Below are 19,339 nucleotides of genomic sequence, written 5' to 3'. Positions count from 1 at the left end.
TGGTCGAGTAACGATGAAGACGCACTTTTCCCATGCAGCATGGCGGTCCTCGCTACTGTCGCCCCGCATCTACAAGGGGGCAGTCTCTCCTGATTTTACCCAACAGGGAAAATGGCTTCCGCTGACTTACGATGTAGAGTCACTATTACCGTAATTACTCGATTCTAACGCGCCCCCGATTCTAACGCGCACCCAATTTTCCTGGCAAAAAACAGAAAAACCTTGCACCTCCGATTGTAATGCGCAAGGAACTTTGTGAGCAAGAAAAACGAATGGGACAGAAACGGGCGATTTATTTCCCGAAGTAATCTCACTCCTCGTCGCTCTCCGAGAACTGCTTGTCGCCTTCCGCTGACGGCAACATCTCGTCATCGGTGCCGTCAAGCGCGTTCGCGATGCCACACTTCTGAACGAACGTTCAACCATGTTCGATGGGATCGTGGCCCACGCCTCGCACGCCCATCCCGCGAGCTTCTCCAGAGGCGTACGCTTCAGCCAACCGCTCGTTGTGAACGCGTGGGAGCCGCTCGTTAGCCACGGAAGCGGCGCACCTTCGTTGCCTCTGCTGCCATTGCTGTTATCAAGCGCGCAAGTGGAATAATTTGACGATTTGTGTTAACGCCGAAAGAAAAGCCTAGGCGCCTAGATCCGAAAAATTGTTGCTAAAGCTTTGACGCCATCTTGAGATGGTGATGGCGATGGGTGGAACGAAATTACAGCTGTTTTGGCAGTTTCGGTTTCGTATCCGATTCTAACGCACATGCGATTTTTCGGCCTATTTTTGCGGAAAAAAGGTGCGCGTTAGAATCGGGTAAGTACGGTAATAATTAGCAGTGCTTGGACTGTCAGTGAGGGGAAGCGGGTTGGCCAGATGGTTTAAAATAAAAAATAAAGCAGTTACACTTAATGTGAAAGCTGTCTGAAATACAGAACCGTGATAAAAGGGGCTGTGGTGCCGCTCTCCGTTCTTTGCTACCCCCCTTCACGCTCTTCCCCTCTCTGTCTCACTCCTCTTTCGGAGAATTGAACGAAGGTTTGTTCAATGCAATTTACGTTTCTCGCCTTCGCAGTGCTCGCGCGCCTCCTCCTGCAACATCTCGCATCTTTTTCTTTATCACTTGTTTCTGGGTTTGCCTGGAACAACACGTGTGCCAGTTCTGTTATTTTGTTGCTTGCTTTCATCTCGCACGTGCTGGAGTCAAACGCGTCGTTGTTTTCTTTGGTGACCGCTTTTGTTCTCGCTTACTATCGTAAAAACCAACCCAATGAGCATTCCTAACCAAGTGAACGCGAGGACTGCCGTTTAACTACATATATTTTGCATCGAATGTGCTTCCAGTTTTTTTGGCGCTAAATAATGCGGATATGTATGAAAATTGCCAGCGGTTCCAGGAGTTTCGAACGGTTCTGCCTATATAACCTCCTCTTCACAGTGTCTTAACTCTTGGCCGGGACACTCAATGGAGGGACAAGCGGGTATATTTCCGAAGCATCTGTGTGAGTGCGTGACGCCGCAGGACTCTATTTGGGTGCGTGACGCCACGTGACTGCGGTGGCTAGACAGCCCGACAGCTTGACGAGCTACGACGACAGGCGGGGCACTGAAATTGCTCTGCACTGAAAATAGAGCGTTCCATCTTACAAGGGAGCAGTGCGACCTGATTTTTACCTAACGAGCCAAACCGTTTCCACTCACTGGCTAGCCAAAGTCACTGTTTATTATTGATAACACGCAAGTTGAAACTGGAAACATTTGCCCTTAAGGTACTCTTAAAGCGCGCTGTTTTGTGGCTGTGCTGTTTGGAAACGCAGTGCTGTTAGGTCGGTGCTATTTTGTCGCTTGCTGTTTTGACGCCGCCCGATTTTTGGCGGTGTTCAATGCATCCTTTTGGCGTACTTGGTAAAATTTTATTTTCCCACTATTTTATACACAGTTCTCCCTATGACATTTGTATGGGTTAGAAGGACGTAGTATGGTACCACTAGGCATTTTTGGATTGATTGATTGATTCATTGATTCATTCATTCATTCATTCATTCATTCATAGACTGATTGATTGCAGTATTTATCGTGCCGAAGCTACACCTGGGTTATGAAGCGCGCTGCAGTGGAGGGCCCTGGATTAATTTTCAACCACCAGGGAATATTTAAGGTGCGCTGGAACCTCGACACACGGGGGTTTCGCTGTTCGCCTCCATCAGAAACTCGGTATCTTTTTTCTCATTCTGTACTGTTTCAGTATCAAACAAGGATAGGCAAGAAAACGTTGAGGACGCAATAAATCGCGGATCAATCTTTCAGCTATACGAAAAACACCTAGAATGAAATAACATATCTGTAAGTATGTTCGTTTTTCCAGATATTTTTGCGGCGATGTTGACATGAAGCTTTACGAAGCTGATATTTCAGCAAATAATAATCCGTCAACGGCAAATACAGAATATGCTTTCCCTGTCTGCGTGAGTAACATTGTTGCAGATTTAAAGGTATTTACTTACTTTTGTTTGGTCCGTAAGCGTGCATGATAGGATTTTTACCAGCCATGTACAAATAAGCGTACCATGTGCTGGTAATGCTGAAATGTTCACAGGAAATCTTCAGTAAGTGCTTCGCTCAGCAAACATTTTAAACCAAAAAGTCTGAGCCTCTAAAATCTAAGAACACGCCATGAGTAACATACACACTAACGCAATAATATGTGTCTCATAGCTCGGTAAGCAATGGGTGCCCTTAGTCAAAAAATGAAGGAGGCTCACACTAATGCGTCAGACTTGAAAGTAGTGAAGCTGTACGCAAACGTCATGACCATCACGACAGTTAAGTGCACGATTGAGGCCGGTTTACTTCTGCTCCGCTGCCGTAACTACCTTTACTCCGTCATCGTTGTCATAAGTACCAGCTTCCCTCATTTTTTCGATGTTATAACCATTTCACCTCACCTTAGAGGGGTGTATGCTATGATGTGTGTTTCACGTTTCGAGAAAGTGCTGATACGATTGCGGCGAACGCCAGAGTTTTTTCTTTGCCAGTCCTGGCCGATCTTCCTAAGTGGGTATGCTTGGCTTGCGAACGTTCGCTGTGGACGCTGGGCGGTCGCCGTGAGGCGGACACGCACGAGCGCGCGGTTTTCTTGGTTTTTTAACTGCCTGGCGGTCGCCGCAATCTTGGCCAATATCCCGAAGTGGATATCCCAAGTGGCTTGCCAAACACGTGCCAGGGAAGCTGGGCGGTCGTCGCGAGGCACTCGCACACAAGCGCTCGGTGTTTTCTTGATTTTGTTAACTGCCGAGCGGTCGCCGCGATGCAAGCACTCACGTGATTCGCTCACGGGTACGCGGGTGGCAATTCTTGGTATTTTAACTGCGTACACCAAAAATTACGATTTGCTAAACTGCGTCGCTGTTGAAACGATACTCGCTTTTGGCAGCGGGAATAACTGTTTCTCTTTGTAGGCGGATACTTGCATAATAAGGCCGACGTATGAGCTAAGCGTAGTAGCGCCCCTTTGCCATCCAGTGTCATGGAACCTAAGGTGCCAATACTAAGCAGTAACTACGGCACCCGAAGATACACACCCGGTGCCTCATCAAATTTTCTAATACGATGTGGGCACTGGTCGGGGCAGTAGCACACCTCTGGAACCCAAGCGAGAAGGGGGTCCGACTTCGCTGCGGCTGCTGGCATACTCATGTAACCCGGCGTATATAGGGAGCGCGAGTGCTGAGTTACGGAGGGTGGTAAAACTGGCCCTCCACGAGCTTCCCGCTGGGGAACTGCGAAACTTCCGGGAGGTAGTGAAGCTAAGCTAATGGGGTCACCAACAGGGTGTACGGCATTTGGACGGCAGCAGGAAGGGTGGAAAAAGAGACACACAGTACTACACTCAGTAGGCCGGCTAACTAGCGTGGCTCTCCATACCTGGCACCTGGAGATGCGGGTGACTAGTTTAACGTCCATGGAACGCGCTGTCAGGGTTACTGAAAGATTCTTGTGTTGCTACCTTTATGGATACGGGAGCTTCTATAGGGTTAGAAGCTCCGATCTTTGCGCACGTTTAGGTAAGGTTAGGAGTTCGTACAACGCGCCTCCATTGTGTAATACCAACGATGTTATGCCGTAGCCCTCTTTCAACTACGCCTTTTATCATTTGCGCGATTTGGCCTCACACACAATGGGAACTTCTTTTAAGTAGTTTTCTCGTGCTCTCACCAACCTATTCTTGGATGGGGCTTTTCTAGTGCGGTGGCTACCGTAATATTCTGCCAGTGACCGCCAATCCTCCTTTCAGCTAAGTGGTAATCAAGCGTTGCGGAGGTACCGCTGACTCGCATTGTTGCAGATGTTGGCGTTGTCATCACAAACTGGCTAAGGGACAATTATTTCGGTTTGTCCCAACCCTATTTGTGATGTGCACGTCTCATCAATCCAGTCGCCGGCCTTCTTGTGTAGGTGTCACCATTCTTGCCTGTCTGCTTGGTTTCTCAAACGATCGTTTGAGATACCGCTGGGTCGTTGATACAGCTGCCTCCAAGAAAACGCTACCTTGGGGCCACCATGGCGGCCCCTTAGGCCAGTGGTGTCAATAAAAGTTTTTATCTTTCTCCCCATATTTTACGGTGAACCTCTAACCCTTACTAGTAGTGCAAAATATTATGAATCGAGAGGCTGACAGTAAGCGGCGGAATCGACATGAGAAGCCTTAACTACTGGCTGCTGCAAATACCATTCCCGCAGCAATCTCGGGGCCAGAGGGTGTCACGGTAGCCACTTGCGCAAACGTGGCGGCTATATGTTCGCCTCTCATTTGTACCGCGCGGCTCTCGCTCTAGTTATTTACCATGTCTCCACGCCCCTGCAACCACAATCGCACCTGATCTATCAACTACAAAAAAAGACTTTTGTATATACAGGGTGTGCCAGCTATCATGCACCAAGATTTTAAAAAGAGCAATGGCATTACTCGAAAAAAAATCCTGGCGCATAATGTTTCCGGTACAGTGGAGTTGCGGTCATTATTTTTTTTCGTTAATGATATTTAATCAGTTTATTTTAATTAACTATCTACATCGATAAGTACTGTCCTGATCATAAAGTGTCAACGGGGCACTTGTAGGTATACCTACGACAGGAAGCTACCTGCGGTATTTTCAGCGACGAACTGATTGCGTACTCATTTTTTCTGACTGATAAAGAAACCCGCGAAACATGAAAAATACCACGTTACCACGCTCCAACCTGCGTCATAAACCAGCGCCCTAAAATAAGCTGATTGAAAGCAACTGCTTTAGCTGTCATACGTCCGAAAAGACAGCGCATCACGCTGATAATAGTATGCATTGAAGGAGCAGCAACAGCAAGTTTCGCTGGGCGCGTGTGGAAGGCACCATTTCGGTCGCGATTTCTTCTTTCTTTCTTTTCTTTATTTCATTCTGGCTAACTCAGACGCAGCCTGTTCGAGGGCGCTGCTTCGTGATGCGGGCTTGAGCACAGCAACGTTTTATTTTTCATATTCCGGTGGGTTTCTTTATCAGTCAGAATAAATGAGTACGCAGTTTGTTCGTCGCTGAAAACGCCGCAGTTTCTTCTCTTGCGTACCTACAAGTGCCTCATTGACACTTTAATGGTTAGGACAGTACTTCTCGAGTTAGCTTTTTAAATATAGATTAACTATAATTGCATCTCATTAACGAAGAAATTACTGGCCACTACTCCATTCTACTGTAAACATTATGCGCTACGTTTTCTTCGAGCAGCGCCATTGCTGCTTTAAAAACTTTTGATGCATGATAGCCGGGGCAACCTGTATAATGAGTAAGTCAGGTCGCCATTTGATTGCCATGCCAGCACACTCGGGTGGGTACGGGTTTGGGTGTACTATCGAGTGATAAACAAGATTATCCACGAAGTGCCTATCCTATGCACCGTATCGGCGACGTGTAGACTGTTCACAAAAACCTGAGGTTTTGAAAGCCATGGTCCTTGATTCTGATATTGTCACGTTACATTGCACAAAGGTGAGATAAAACTTAGAATTTACGACTGGGATATGCGTGTATGAGTACAGCCTTATACCATTCGGAAATTTTCTTGCTCCTGCTACGTTCGAACGAATGATCGACGGCGTTTTCTGTTGTCCAAAATAGCTGTTTGGGGGATGTCGACGAAAACAATATTTCCTTCATAGTTCTGCTGAACATTTGCAGAGCCTGGACCAGGTCCTCACACGTCTTGTTACGACGTGTCTGCAGCTATACACATGTTGTTTCGGTCGCGCAGGTGTGGGCATTTCGGGAGGCGTGGGCAGCTAGATGGAATGCAGCCAGAACCGGACAATACTGCTACTCTTGTCAACGTTCTTCGCCCATTCAACCTAAGTACCTCCGGAGTTATCTTCGACTGGCGTTATATTTTTTGCCGCTTTTTTCATAGCTTCATTACCATTGCTACTCCCCTAATCACTCTTATCAAATGTGGAACCCCTTTCACGTGGTCTGAAGAGTAGACAAGGGCCTTTAAACGAGTCACAGTCGCTCTCCCTTCTCGACCCGTCCTTAGCTTTCTGAAGGAGCAAAAAAGTTTGTGTTGTTCATACGGACACCAATGGACGCAGAATGTGTATTGTACTCCTGGAACACGACAATGAACTTCAAAAAAAGCTTGCTTTATACGCCAGTCACTCCCTGACACTTACCGAGGCTTATTCGGTCACAGAGCAGGAGTGCCTCGGCACTATTCTATCCATCCGAGAATTTCGCCCATAGTTATACGGCCCCAAGGTAACAGTTTGGACCGATCATTATGCACTTTGCTGGCTGTCGCCACAGTGTAGAACCTTTCCGTACGCCTCGGCCGCTGGATTTCTGCTTTGAAGAGTAGAGTTCTACATTCGGCTGATCGGCCAGTCTTGGGAGAACCATCAAGCTAAGTGAGGCTTGTGCAAAGGAAACTATTCCCATACACCTGGAATGAAGCAGTAGGGCTACAAAGAGGAGCTAAACAGCTCTTTCAGAAACTTCGCACTTGAAGGATAGTTCTCATCGGCGATTCTAACCCGGTACACTGATACACCTGGTACACTGGTCTAAGATAACCTGGACGTAGCCGTTTGTAACACGAGTGCACATTGATTACCAACGTGAAGTGAGGGAAAATTATTAAGCGACAACTTAAAAATCCGCCAAGGAGGAGTACGTTGCTGGGAAGACAACTTGTGACATCCACCTGAAATGTAGCCGTACGGCTGCGAAGGTGAGCTACACAGTTCTTTCAAAAACATCACAGTAAAATAAAAGTTCTCCTAGTCCACGTCTTGAAACCAGGACCGCCAGCTTCCTCGGGTGTTTTCTCTACCAACTGAGGTAGCCTTGAGGCTAGGCACTTGTAGCGCGAGAGCGAATTGATCGACAAATTGGAATGAAGGACGAAGCCTAAAGTTTTGTCATATAATACTTTTAAAGGGACAGACAACCGATTTTTTGTAGACTACATGTACTCTGGCTCATAAGAAAGCAAGCGTTTTATATACTACAGTAACCTCAAGGAATTTCTAAATTGACAGGCGGGAATAATTTTAATCTTGCATTAACGTTCCGAAGACTGAAAGGTGGCGCCATGTAGTGTCTAAACGTGACACTAGGTTACGTGTCTGAACAACTCCGTCGGGTCGAGCGCGTGGTTCCAACACCCCGTAAAGGAATAGGAAAGCTTGCACAATATTGTTGTTTTCGCCGAGACTTCTTCATTATTACATGAAAAAAGGAGAGGCTGATACCTGTATTAGTGCCAACTACTCCTTTTCGCATATGGTAAATGTCGGGGACAAGCTTTCAATTCATCTTTTTATCCTAAGTGCCGTTAAAAGTATGTTGCCGTACCGCTCACTGTCATAGTTGGCAGCATTGCTTTTGGCGGGACACGTATGGCTGGCAGATCTACAAATTCCGATTTCAAAAGTTCGGGGGCACTATTAGCAAAACCGCTCCGGGTGAAGGGGTTTTAAGTGAACCCTTTCGTTTAGAATTGAGAACTTACACTCAGCAAAAATCTGGTGATTGTTTCTTTAAAAAAGCACCCGCACTGGGACCATACTTTTGTGTTGAGTTCCTGTGTACGGTGTAATCTTTTTTGTGAGAAATAAAACAATATTTGAACTCTCCAGCTGCCCACCTCTTCCAAAATGATCCTTATATTATCTCTGACGTTTGGTGATTTGCAATGTAGTTGCTCTAAAGAAATTATGTTTCGTGTGCTGTTTTGAAGCCGACGAATGCACTTTGTCAAAGCAACTACCGTCCGGTGGATGTCTGCTCAGGTTTCCCAGCAGTGCGTGGGAATATAAAATGACAATGACAAAATAAATAGACAGGAAAATACACAGGTGCTGAATACCCAGCCAATATTTTCCATAAATTTATCCTTATGGGTCTAGTTAAGAACATGCGAGTTAGCACTTCGGTATCTTTTTTCTTTGGTGTGGCAATCCGTCTTGTGCGGTTTCCCATAGCACCAGACCGCAAATTTGCAGTAAAAGTGACTCCTGACACTTGACAGCAAACTTTCTTTGAACCTGACTGTAACGCCACTGAAATCACAAATTTTGTTCCAAGTTACTATTTCTGTAGATTGGCACTGCTGCATACAACGAATAACTGGAACGGAACTCGCACCGTGCGGTTAAATAACTCGTTACTGCATACCCATCATGCAGGTAAGAGTTGTGTAGGAAAAGCATGAAACTACAGGTGCAGTGGCGTCTCGCGCTTTTATGGATATGTACTTGTTGCAGAAGTTGTTGGCCTGTTTTACTGTGCATTTACGGAAAATTTAATGAGTGTGAGAGAAGAACGAGATACGAATGAAACGTTATCAGTGACTTCATGCTGAGATAGGGAAACATAATAAGCGTTGGTTTCGGACTTTCGTTGCGGAGGGCTGGGCTGGGATGCTACAAGGACCCTCATAATACAACCACACGTTGCAGATCATGTTGGTAGTTCATCTTGACGAAAAAGCGATTGTCTCTGCCGTTGCTTCAAGGCAATAAGTTATTGTGCTCTCCCATCAAAAGTTGTGGTGGTTTTTCTGCTGTTTCACTGGACATCTATTTTTAAATGATCCACGTGGCTTATAATTACTTTCAAACTACCATCAACTTCCTAAATTGAACTTCGTATAAATGCTTTCTCTTGTGTTTCCCGAAGAGTACCGTCATATTATGATCACAAACTTGTGCCTCATGTTTTTGAGGCAGCTCTGACTTAGGTGTTGAGTTCTGTGTACATGCGCGTTCAGTCGCTCACCAAACTTATGACTCATAATCAAATTCTTTGTAGTTGAGCTCTTATGAAGAAAACTTCCTAAACGCTCACATTGAAGGTAACAGAAAGAAGCGTTCTTTTACAAGCAAAAAATAAATGCACCAAGTAATTTCGTTCGTAACATTAGTTATATTACTACAATACGCTTACCAGTATAGGGACAAAAAAGCATGACATATAAACACTCACATAAATTTACGGTAGAAGAATTGCCGTTTGAAGCAATAGGCATGATTTTGCAGCCATATGTTTTCATCATAAAGGCATATTTTTTTCTGGTGGTCATCTCTGCGTCGAACATAGCGGGGAACGGAGTCGTAATTCCGGTAATACAGCCAAATCTTCTCCTTGGTGTTAAGGTACTAATGGGGAAAGGGAAGCGCCCCTGTAATTTATACATTTCATACCTACAGATTCACCAAAAACCAGCGAAACTGTTTTGCATGTTTGCCGCGGCATCAGTAAGTTAATTTGTACTTCCAAAGATGCTGTATGCTTCCCCCCCAAAACTCCGCATAGATACAGTTCCCAAATATACATAAGATATTTTCTTGGACGTTAGAGCAGTGCAGTTATTCGCTGGAATAAAACCTTTCGCAAAAAAAACACACCTCACTCCAAAGTTCTAAATACGCTAACTCTTTATTTCTCAGTTCATTCGCGAATCCTTTCTACTAGAGGGGCAGAAACAAAAGTAAAATTCCCGGGAAATTCTGTGCCTCCCTACGTTTCAGGGTAGGAGGTAGCACAGGAGATACGGCAAACGTTTCTTCAAGCACTTGGCAAAATACACGAGGTGCATGGCAGCCTAAACCGAACAGCTAGGTGCAAGGATAAAAAATAGCGCAAGGCATAACAGACTGCCAAAATTTACATAAACTGACAAAGCACGCTGCGAAAAGAGTGAAATAATGTTCACAGTTGTATTCGACACTCAAGGATCGTGGTGGTGGCAATTTGCAAAACCACCAAGGTGGCAGGAGCATGCTGGTTCGCGGCGGCAAAGTTGACCTCCTCAAATTCTCAACTTTCTTCGTGGAAGCATCTAATCACAAGGTTTTGTCGAAGGAAATTACATTATCAGCACTGGCAAGGCGTCCGCCTCGATGAAACTGACTCGATGGGTAATTACAAGCGACGTGCTGATATTGCGGCTCCATGGGAGAAGACGACGTAGACGGGTGGATGACAGATCATAGTGTCTATTATCCGCGAAAATAAGCAGATTGCAACCAAGAAGACACCGACAGTCGCTACTTCAACTCTTGATTTGAAACACCAGTGTCGTATCTTTATCCCTATATTCAGATATACGCATACAAAAAAAGCGTTGGGATAAAAAGTTGCAAGTAGCGCCTGTACGGGCCCCCTTTAATGTGTTCTGTTTATTTGCGCGAAGAACCGTGTTTTTCGACTGTAATCAATAGGCAAGTTCTTTGAAAGAACATACGGCATATTTATTAAAACTCGAAGATTTGTCAGTTAGCCCAAGGTCGTGGATGCAACACTATTTCCTCAAGGCGCAGTTTGAAAAGGGAACTTATTTATTTAAAAGTTCAAGCTTTGCTTTAAGTTAAAGGGTGGTTTCCCAATTTCCCGGGAATAAAAAGGGACTGTAAAGCGGTTAGCGGGCGAACGAATGACAACTGACTATGAACACAAACTGGATAAAATTAAGAATTTGGACAGAAGGAGAGAAGACGTTTATTTATATATTTTTTTACTGTCTGGACAGCACTCCACCGAAGTCTTGTGCCACGGGCTACAGTTCCCGACAGTGTCAGCAAAGGGGATACACTTGGTCCAGGGCTCTAACGGCCTCTGCTGCTTTGTGTGCCCGCTTAATCATACCGATCTAGTCTTCACAGCAATCGCTGGCCAGCAGTGCCTCGCATTGCTCCGCAATAGGGTTGCAGATTTTGGGGACAGCCGTTGTGCTTTCGCATTCCCCTTTTTCGTATGCGTTGTCGTACCAATAATAAAGTAGGAACAATCTCGGCTTCTACCCACGGAGCGATTTTACAGAGAAAATCTTAGCTAGGCAGGCACATACGGTTGCGCTAAGAAATGCGGGCAATCCATGTGGCTCCGCAGCAGAAACTTCAGAACTTTAACTCCTTCTTACACCCAGCGACTGCTCGAATGCATGTGAGCACTCCCCTTCAAGCAATTAAATCCCAGCTGTCAATCGTAACAAGCATATTAGAGCAATAAACGCTAAAGCTGATTCGAATGTATCCCAATTAAAAAACTCCCCCCACCTCCCCGAAGGGGATCGTGCGGAAATGCGAATGCATTGGGTGCACCGATGAGTGCGCTGCGGCAAGCAGTAACGGAGAGAGGCGTGCGCTCCACTGCATTTATATACATTTTCCGAGCGCAGCGAGCGGAGAGGAGAGATAGACCCGCGCAACACGCCCGCCCCGCGCTCGAGCTCTCTCTCCCGCCGAGCTCCGCGATGCGAGCGCCCTCACACACCCGAGCGCGCTCCTCCTCTCCCCTTGCCCTCCGCTACTCCCGCCCGAGCTACCACCTGCTCCGGTTGCTAGGCGCGCCACAGCTGTTGCTAGGGGCGAGGAGGAGCGCGGAGAGATAACACCTGCGGGCGTGTGCCGACGGAGCACAACCCCCGACTAAGAAATGCATTCGCATTTACGACGACGACGACGACGAAGGCAGAACTACGAGGCGCGCGCTCACGTGCGCTCGCGCTGGAGGAATGCAGGCGCACGCCGACGGAGCACGACAACCCCCGACTAAGAAATGCATTCGCATTTAAAACGTTACCCGCATATCAGGCGCGCTTGTATGAAGCGAACCAATAACGCTATCTAAAGAAATGTGTCCTGCCCAGGATTGTAAGGAGGCATTTTCGTTTTTTATCAAGAAAATCACAGCTGACTGAAGTGTGTTAGTCCTTTAGGCAGATATGTTTCCAGCAAACTACCGCGCTCAACAGCACTCATATCCGATTCTAAAGTTCGTCGTCCGAAATTCTCCGAGACCCGTCCACTGCCACTCGTGGGTACTTCTGCGATGAGTGTATACTCGTATTTCTGAAATTCAAACATGGCAGCCGCAAAGAGGAGTTTTTTCATCCCTCTACCATTCTGTGGGGAGGGGGAGGAGAAGGAGGAATGCCTTTAATGAATGAAGAGAAGTCGGCCTGGCAGCGAGCTTGGCTTGCTACTCCATATGAACATAAGATGTGTGAAAGTGAAGGGAAACGAAAACACAAAAACTCACACAGACACTACAAAAGCAAATAAGCACACAAACTGACAAATGCAGGATCACGTACACGGCGCACAAACAGAAGTGAAGTTAAGGCACACATTCACAGAGTTTCGTTCAGGCCGGAGTCACGGAGAAATGACACCAAAGCCCGTGTACTCCATTTTGCCGCGGCAGTTGAGTGCCAAGGACCAATGGGGGAAATTATCATACGATATACAGCAGTGGAAAGTGCTCCGCCATAGCACATCACAGCGAGATAGGCAAACGGCAATGGAGGATGACAGGCTTGTGCTAGCCGCCAGCTAGCGGGAGTAATCGTGGAATTACGGTTAGAGATGAACGGGATGCATTTTTTGAGAAGATGCATTCCACATTCACACATGAAGCTCTCACAAGAAAGAATGAATATATTGCACAATAATAAACAACGCAGCGAAACACATAAAATATAACACGATCAGACACAGCCGTGACTCAACTAAATTTATTCAAATGAGCACAGTGCCTTTTTATGGCACGCATCCAGCCGACAGAAAAAACAACAGCTACAGGTTATTATTATAAAGCATACCATACACCGGCACATATAGGGGTTGTCAGTCAGTGGTAAAATATTGCTAATTAGGGGAGCACACGCATAAACATCGTTTTCCTAGAAGAAAAGGCCAAGGAGCTGGTACTTCGTAAAGAAAACAGAACTCTGGTTGTGACAGATCCGCATCGGTTGTCCCACAATGTGAAACATTGCATACGTTGCTGCGTCACATTGGTCTTTTGAACCTTTGAGATGTTTCAGGTTATGGAGACAGTAAAATATGTAAGAACTGAAACAGCTCATCTATGCTTCGACACGAGCTCTTGTATACCTGCAAGTGTGAAAAGAGCTTGATTGAAGTATCTTCATGATTGCGCACGCCAGGATTGCGTTGCAGGGTCACCTGTGCGCAGAACTGCGCGCGGTTGCCCAGACAATCATACTTATAACGGTCGTGCGCGCTTGCCCCGGGGCTCTTTTCCCAGAGCCAGTTGCCGACGACTGAACCGGGCACTACTGCACACCATGAGCTATGCACGGGACCCCGCCACTTTTTGGCCTTTTGCAAGGAACCCCTGAGTCTTTGGAGGTCGTCTGTTGGATCGGTCTACCGCCACACTGCCTGAACTGTGGGAGCCATTGTGAACGGTCCGTCTTCCCAAACGCTTCCTGACTACCACACTTGGGTGCAACCAGCACCGCCGCCGATACTTTGAGAAGGAGCACCAGGTTTTCGAAGGCCGTCCCTGGCGCCGGTCTGCAATCGTCGGGTCTCTATTATGAGTAGCGAATGAACCGCTGTGCTGTGAAACCACTGCTTTCGCGTACGCTCCTTGGCGGTAGCAGGAAGGCCGAAGTGCTTCAAATTTCACCCTGGAAAAGGTGTTACATGCGACATTTAGCACCGCCACTAGATCGGGTTGTGTACACAAATAGTGGGCACTCCACATCGCTTCCATACGGCAAAAACTACATAGGACAGATGGGCACGCGCCTCAACGTCCGCCTTAGTGATAACCAGCGAGAAATCTGTCTACAGTAGGGTGTAGCCCACTTTTCAGGAGGTGTTCGGTTATTGGAAGGCATGGCGACCAAACGGTGCTAGAAATGTGTGAGGCATCTGAAACTCATGGGCTTGGCGACGATTGTGTAAGCAGGCCCTCCCTTTGACTTTCAAAAAGGGATGTGCGCTTCTTGGAGCTAAACTCTCCCGACTAGCTGTTTGGTACTTGTTCTCTCGTGTGTTTTAAAGCGACGCCTACTTTGGCCCTCCTCCCGGTTTTCAGGGGAGCTGCTGCTGCTGCTGCTGCTGCTTTCTGGCAAGGCGCTGCTGGGTTTTAGCGTACACCAGATAGCACAGGCGTCCAAAACGACTGTAGAAAGAAGGCGCCCCAGGTGGCTACACCGCATAACATTGGCCTCCACGTATCTCGGCCGCGGGCCAAGAAGCGACTGGTGGTGGGTAAGGCCCAGTTCATGCGTGTGTCGCATTCTCTCTCCTGGGAGCTGGTGGCGTCTGAACGAAATGCTAGCCAGAAGGAGCTCCTTAGTTGTGCCAACCGCGTATGTAAACGTAGCAGTCGAAATGGACCGCCTGGTTACTACCCTCCCGCCCGACGTTTCTCAGTGCTATGAAATCCTCGTTCATCCTAAGAACATGCTGCGGATAACGTCAGTGTACCGAAACAAGGGCAAAGTTTCATTTTGCGTCGATTGCGTCGTGTGGCATTCGAAAATTTTTGGCGCTTACCATCATTCGGTTCTAGGTGGATGCTCTCGATCACCGCGAAGAATTGCATTTGCGTGCGTCAGGCTCCCATGTTTAAGAGTATATATATGTTTGTCCTTGACCTCCAACCCTTAGACGTGGTTTTTGTACACAGTCTTTTGTAATCAGCAACAAATGTTGTTTTCCCTTATTTTCAGCTAGAGCCGTGCTATAAAAACCCCAATGTCTATTTTAATAAATCTAGTTGAAAGTCAGCACAGTGCATTTTCGCACTCTTTACTGTGTTTTGCGCTGTTGGTTCTTTTATATACGTCAAACTCGCCCAATCCTCTGTTTTAGCAACTACTCGAAAGATTCCTTACAAAGAAGATTAAAGTACTTATAATAATGATCAAACTAAACAAATGTGACCGAATTTATTATTTAGTATGTGTAGTGACCAAGCAGAGACTGCTGCTCCAACAACAAGAACGTTTGTTGAAACGATAGCGTGGCCTAAATGTTCTGCGCCGATGCTTATCGGCGTTCACAGAAAGAGAAGGAAAGAAGGAAAGTCGCATGCTCGCCTGCCTGTTCTGCACTTCACCACACGACGTCACTTGGCACGATGTCACATATGAATACCAAAACAACTAAACTTGCTTCAATGAATGAATAGTCAACTAATTCATAATAATCTACGTCTTACGATTGTCTGTCTGGTCGGTACTTGGATTCGTAAATATATTGACACGGTCTTTATGGATGAAATGGTTTTATTTACAGTGATGTGGTCCGGGAAGAGCCAAGCGAACAGATCGGGAAGCGGCCGGCACAGTAACCACCTCAACCTCTTCTTCTACCAAACCACAGTGGGCTTGGTCAATCCCTTTCCATTAGAAACCCCGGAGAAAATATCCTTCGTAGAAACTGCGCTGTAACACTTCCCCGGGGCGAGACGAAGCTCACCGAGCGAGTTGACGTTTTCGGGGTTGGCAAGGCTTCAGGCGGGTGACGTGAACAACTTGAGTCTTGCGGGATCGATGATCTTGCGACATCACTTTAGCGATTTCATAATTTAGGTCGCTTAATTTTCGCACAACTACAAAGGGGCCGGTATAGGTTGATAAAAACATCTGGCACAAACCACGTTTGCGTAGCGGCGTCCAAAGCTAGACAAGGTCACCGGTAAAGTACGAAGCTGGTGCGTGTCGTCGGTCATATCGCGCCTTAGTCTTCGCCTGGGACGTCAAAGTCCGTAGTCGGGCAAGGCGGCGCGCCTCTTCAGCACGACAGAGAGTCTGCGCTATAGAAACCTCTTCGTGGTGAGAAAAGGGCAGGATAGTGTCCAGGAAGCTACTTGGCAGTCGCATGTATAAAAGAAAGAAAGGTGCGTATCCCGTGACCTCATGCTTAGCGGTATTGTAAGCGTATGTGATAAAAGGTAACACATCGTCCCAGTTTTTGTGATCTGAGGATACATACATGGCCAACATGTTTGTCAGTGTACGAGTGGTTCGCTCAGGAAGGCCATTGGTTTGTGGGTGATATGGCGTGCTCTGTCGATACTGTGACCCACAGAGACGAAGGAGCCCTTCAACGATATCCGCTGTGAATTGTCGTCCGCGATCACTTATAACCCCACGGGGGCACCATGGCGAAGTATGACGAAGTGCAGAAAAAAGTGTGCGGCCTCGGAAGCTGTAGCAGATGGCAGAGCAGTCGTTTCCACATATCTTGTCAGGTAATCGACACAGACGATTATCCATCCATTCTCGGCTACCGACTTTGGAAACGGGCCGAGCAAGTCAACTCTTACTTTTTCAAAAGGTGACGTTGGTGGACGCACCGGGTGCAAATGCCCTGAAGGAGGAACTGTGGGATGCTTGTAGCGCTGACATACCTGGCATCCGGCGACGTACTGCTTCGTCGTCTTCCAGAGGCGAGGCCGGTAGAAGCTGCTTCAAGCTGCTATCTTTTTGTTGCTCTTCCTGAAACACGAGTGCATTGGGGAGCGTGGTCGAGATGGAAGCTAAGGAATTGGCATGGTGTTCTTCCTCAAATAGCTGCGCTTGTTGAGGCAGGCGTGACAAACAGTCAGCGTCAGTGTGGCGGCGACCGCTCTTGTAGACAACAGCGAAATCGAATTCCTGAAGCCGTAAAGACCAGCGAGAGGGTCGACCAGAGGGGTCGCGTAGTCCGACAAGCCAGCACAGGGAGTGATGGTCTGTCACAATGGTGAAATGACGCCCATAAATGTAGGGTCTGAACATTTGAATGGCGAAAATCATCGCAAAACATTCTAGTTCTGTCACAGTGTAGTTACGCTCTGCTTTCGAGAGGGTACGACTTGCGAAGGCGACAGCGCTATGCCCACCTAATGCGGCTGGACCAGCACAGCCCCAACACCGATGGCGCTGGCGTCTGAGTGGATCTCAATGGGGGACGAGGGGTCGAAGTGGCGCAACACGGGACCAGATGTCAACAAATGCTTCAACTCCGTGAAAACGAGTCACATTCGGGAGTCCACACAAAGGGCATGTCTTTGCGAAGAAGAGCTGTGAGGGGCAGGCGATCTTGGCGAAGTCTTTGATAAACCGACGAAAGTAGGAGCACAGTCCAAGGAAGCTCCGCAGGTCCTTAAGTGATCGGGGGTTTTGAATATCACGAACCGCAGCAATCTTTTGGGGGTCGGGCCTGATTCCATCGTGGTCAACAAGGAAGCCAAGCACAAGCGCCTAGCGCTCTCCAAAATGGCACTTCGAGTTCAGGACAAGGCCGGCCTGTGCGATGCGCTGGAGAACAACATGAAGCCGCTGGTTATGCTCGTCGAACGTCCTGCCAAAAATTATGACGTCATTTATATAACACATGCAGGCTTCCCACTTCGAATGCTGCAGGCGCGTTGCACAGGCCGAACGGCATAACATTAAATTCGAACAAGCCATCTGGTGTGACGAATGCTGTCTTATCCTTGTCGTCCGGGTGCATAGGAACCTGCCAGTAGCCCGATCGAAGATCAACTGACGAAAAGTAGGAGGCAGAATGCACGCAATCGATGGCGTCGTCAATCCGCGGAAGTGGGTAGACGTCCTTCTTCGGCACATTATTAAGTCTACGGTAGTCAACGCAAAATCGCCACGTGTTGTACTTCTTTACGACCAGTATTACAAGGGCGGACCATGGGCTGGTAGATTCCTGAATCACACCATTCCGGAGTATTTCCTCAGTCTGTTCATTTATAGCGCTGGGCTCAGCAGGAGACACGCGGTAAGGTTTCTGCCGGATGGGTGGTGCAACACCGGTGTAACTTCGATGTTGCGTCCGAGACTCTGGCGGCGCAGGAGGGTATTTACCCTGCGGAAAATCGAACACCGAAGCGTGCCAAGCCAGCAATTTTTGCAATGCGTGTTTCTCGGACGGCAACGATTTGTTAACCTTTTAATGAAATTGGCTATATAGTCCGGTTCCACATTACTCGCAGAGCCAGCCATAGAAATAGCATCCAGTGAAGTATCTAAATTATCGGCATACGTGGCGAGCGTGAGGCCCTGAGGGAGAAGTAGGGATTCTGAGCTTGCTTTGACTATCTACACGTGAGTAAAGCCACCCTTCTGATGAACCAAAGCCCGAGGTACGAACACATTTTTCTTCATCTTTGTGTCCAGTTCGGGCTCAACTAATGCAACACAGGAGCTACCCGTGCTCATATGGCTGCACTTCACGGGAACGAACATGGCTGACATAGGAGGCAATAACGTATCATCGGCAACAGCGAACACTCCTGTGCCGGTTTCGGTGGCTTGCTCGATACAGACAGGCAATACAGACAGACAGGCAATACACTTCGCAATGAAATCTCTCCAGCACCGCAATCTAACTTTGCCCCACATTCTTTCAAAAAGTCGATACCAAGAATGACATCGTGCATTGCGTACTCTAATACGGTAAACTCAGTTCTGAAGCTGTCTCCGCCAAGCACAACGTCTGCCGAGATAATTCCAACTACCCGCAGACGCTCACCACCAACACCATGGAAATGTCTAGTTCCATCCCACTCAAACATAACTTTATGTCCAAGGCGATCTTTAAATGACAAGCTCATCACTGACACACTAGCACCAGTATCCACCAAAGCAGTTGCGTTCACACCGTCGACACAAATACGCACCTTGTTCTCTACCATCACTACTGACAGGGGATTTGGTAAAACCGACCGTTCCGCGACCTCACCCCTGTCGGCCGCACCAGCTAGTTTCCCAGCGGCGGGGGCCCGGACCGGCGGCGAGGCGACGGCGACCGGCCCTGGCGAAGCGGTGGCGTGATGCTACGGTCAGAGACGGCGGGAGACGCATTGCGGTTGGTGAGCGGAGCCGGGTGGTGGAAAAGGGGATCCTGGTGGATTCGGCCATCGCGTCGGCTGGGCTAAGAAGGAGCAAATAACCGTGGAGCTTGCTGCTGACGACGGCGGCAGAAGCGAGCGATGTGCCCACTGACGCCACAGAAATAGCAAACAGGTGGTTCCCGATAGAGGTCTTGGT

The 19,339-nt window shown here is 47.7% G+C and overlaps 1 long non-coding RNA gene across 1 annotated transcript in view; it reads right to left on the bottom strand.

The window, feature by feature from the left end:
• LOC144158470 (uncharacterized) overlaps positions 1–19,339 on the bottom strand; it is a 52,886-nt gene that overhangs the window by 24,704 nt on the left and 8,843 nt on the right. The window contains exons 2-3 of the long non-coding RNA XR_013320074.1: positions 9,508–9,680; positions 2,500–2,576 (exon numbers count right to left, since the gene is read on the bottom strand). This is a non-coding gene — a long non-coding RNA (uncharacterized LOC144158470). The remainder of the gene's footprint in view (positions 1–2,499; positions 2,577–9,507; positions 9,681–19,339) is intronic.

Source organism: Haemaphysalis longicornis, unplaced genomic scaffold, assembly GCF_048455015.1.
Source record: "Haemaphysalis longicornis isolate Haplotype H1 unplaced genomic scaffold, Haemaphysalis longicornis Haplotype H1 scaffold_10, whole genome shotgun sequence".
In the NCBI taxonomy this organism is placed as follows: Eukaryota; Metazoa; Arthropoda; class Arachnida; order Ixodida; family Ixodidae; genus Haemaphysalis; species Haemaphysalis longicornis.
Note: the sequence above shows the minus strand (reverse complement) of the source record. Positions and strands in the feature narration are given on the sequence as shown.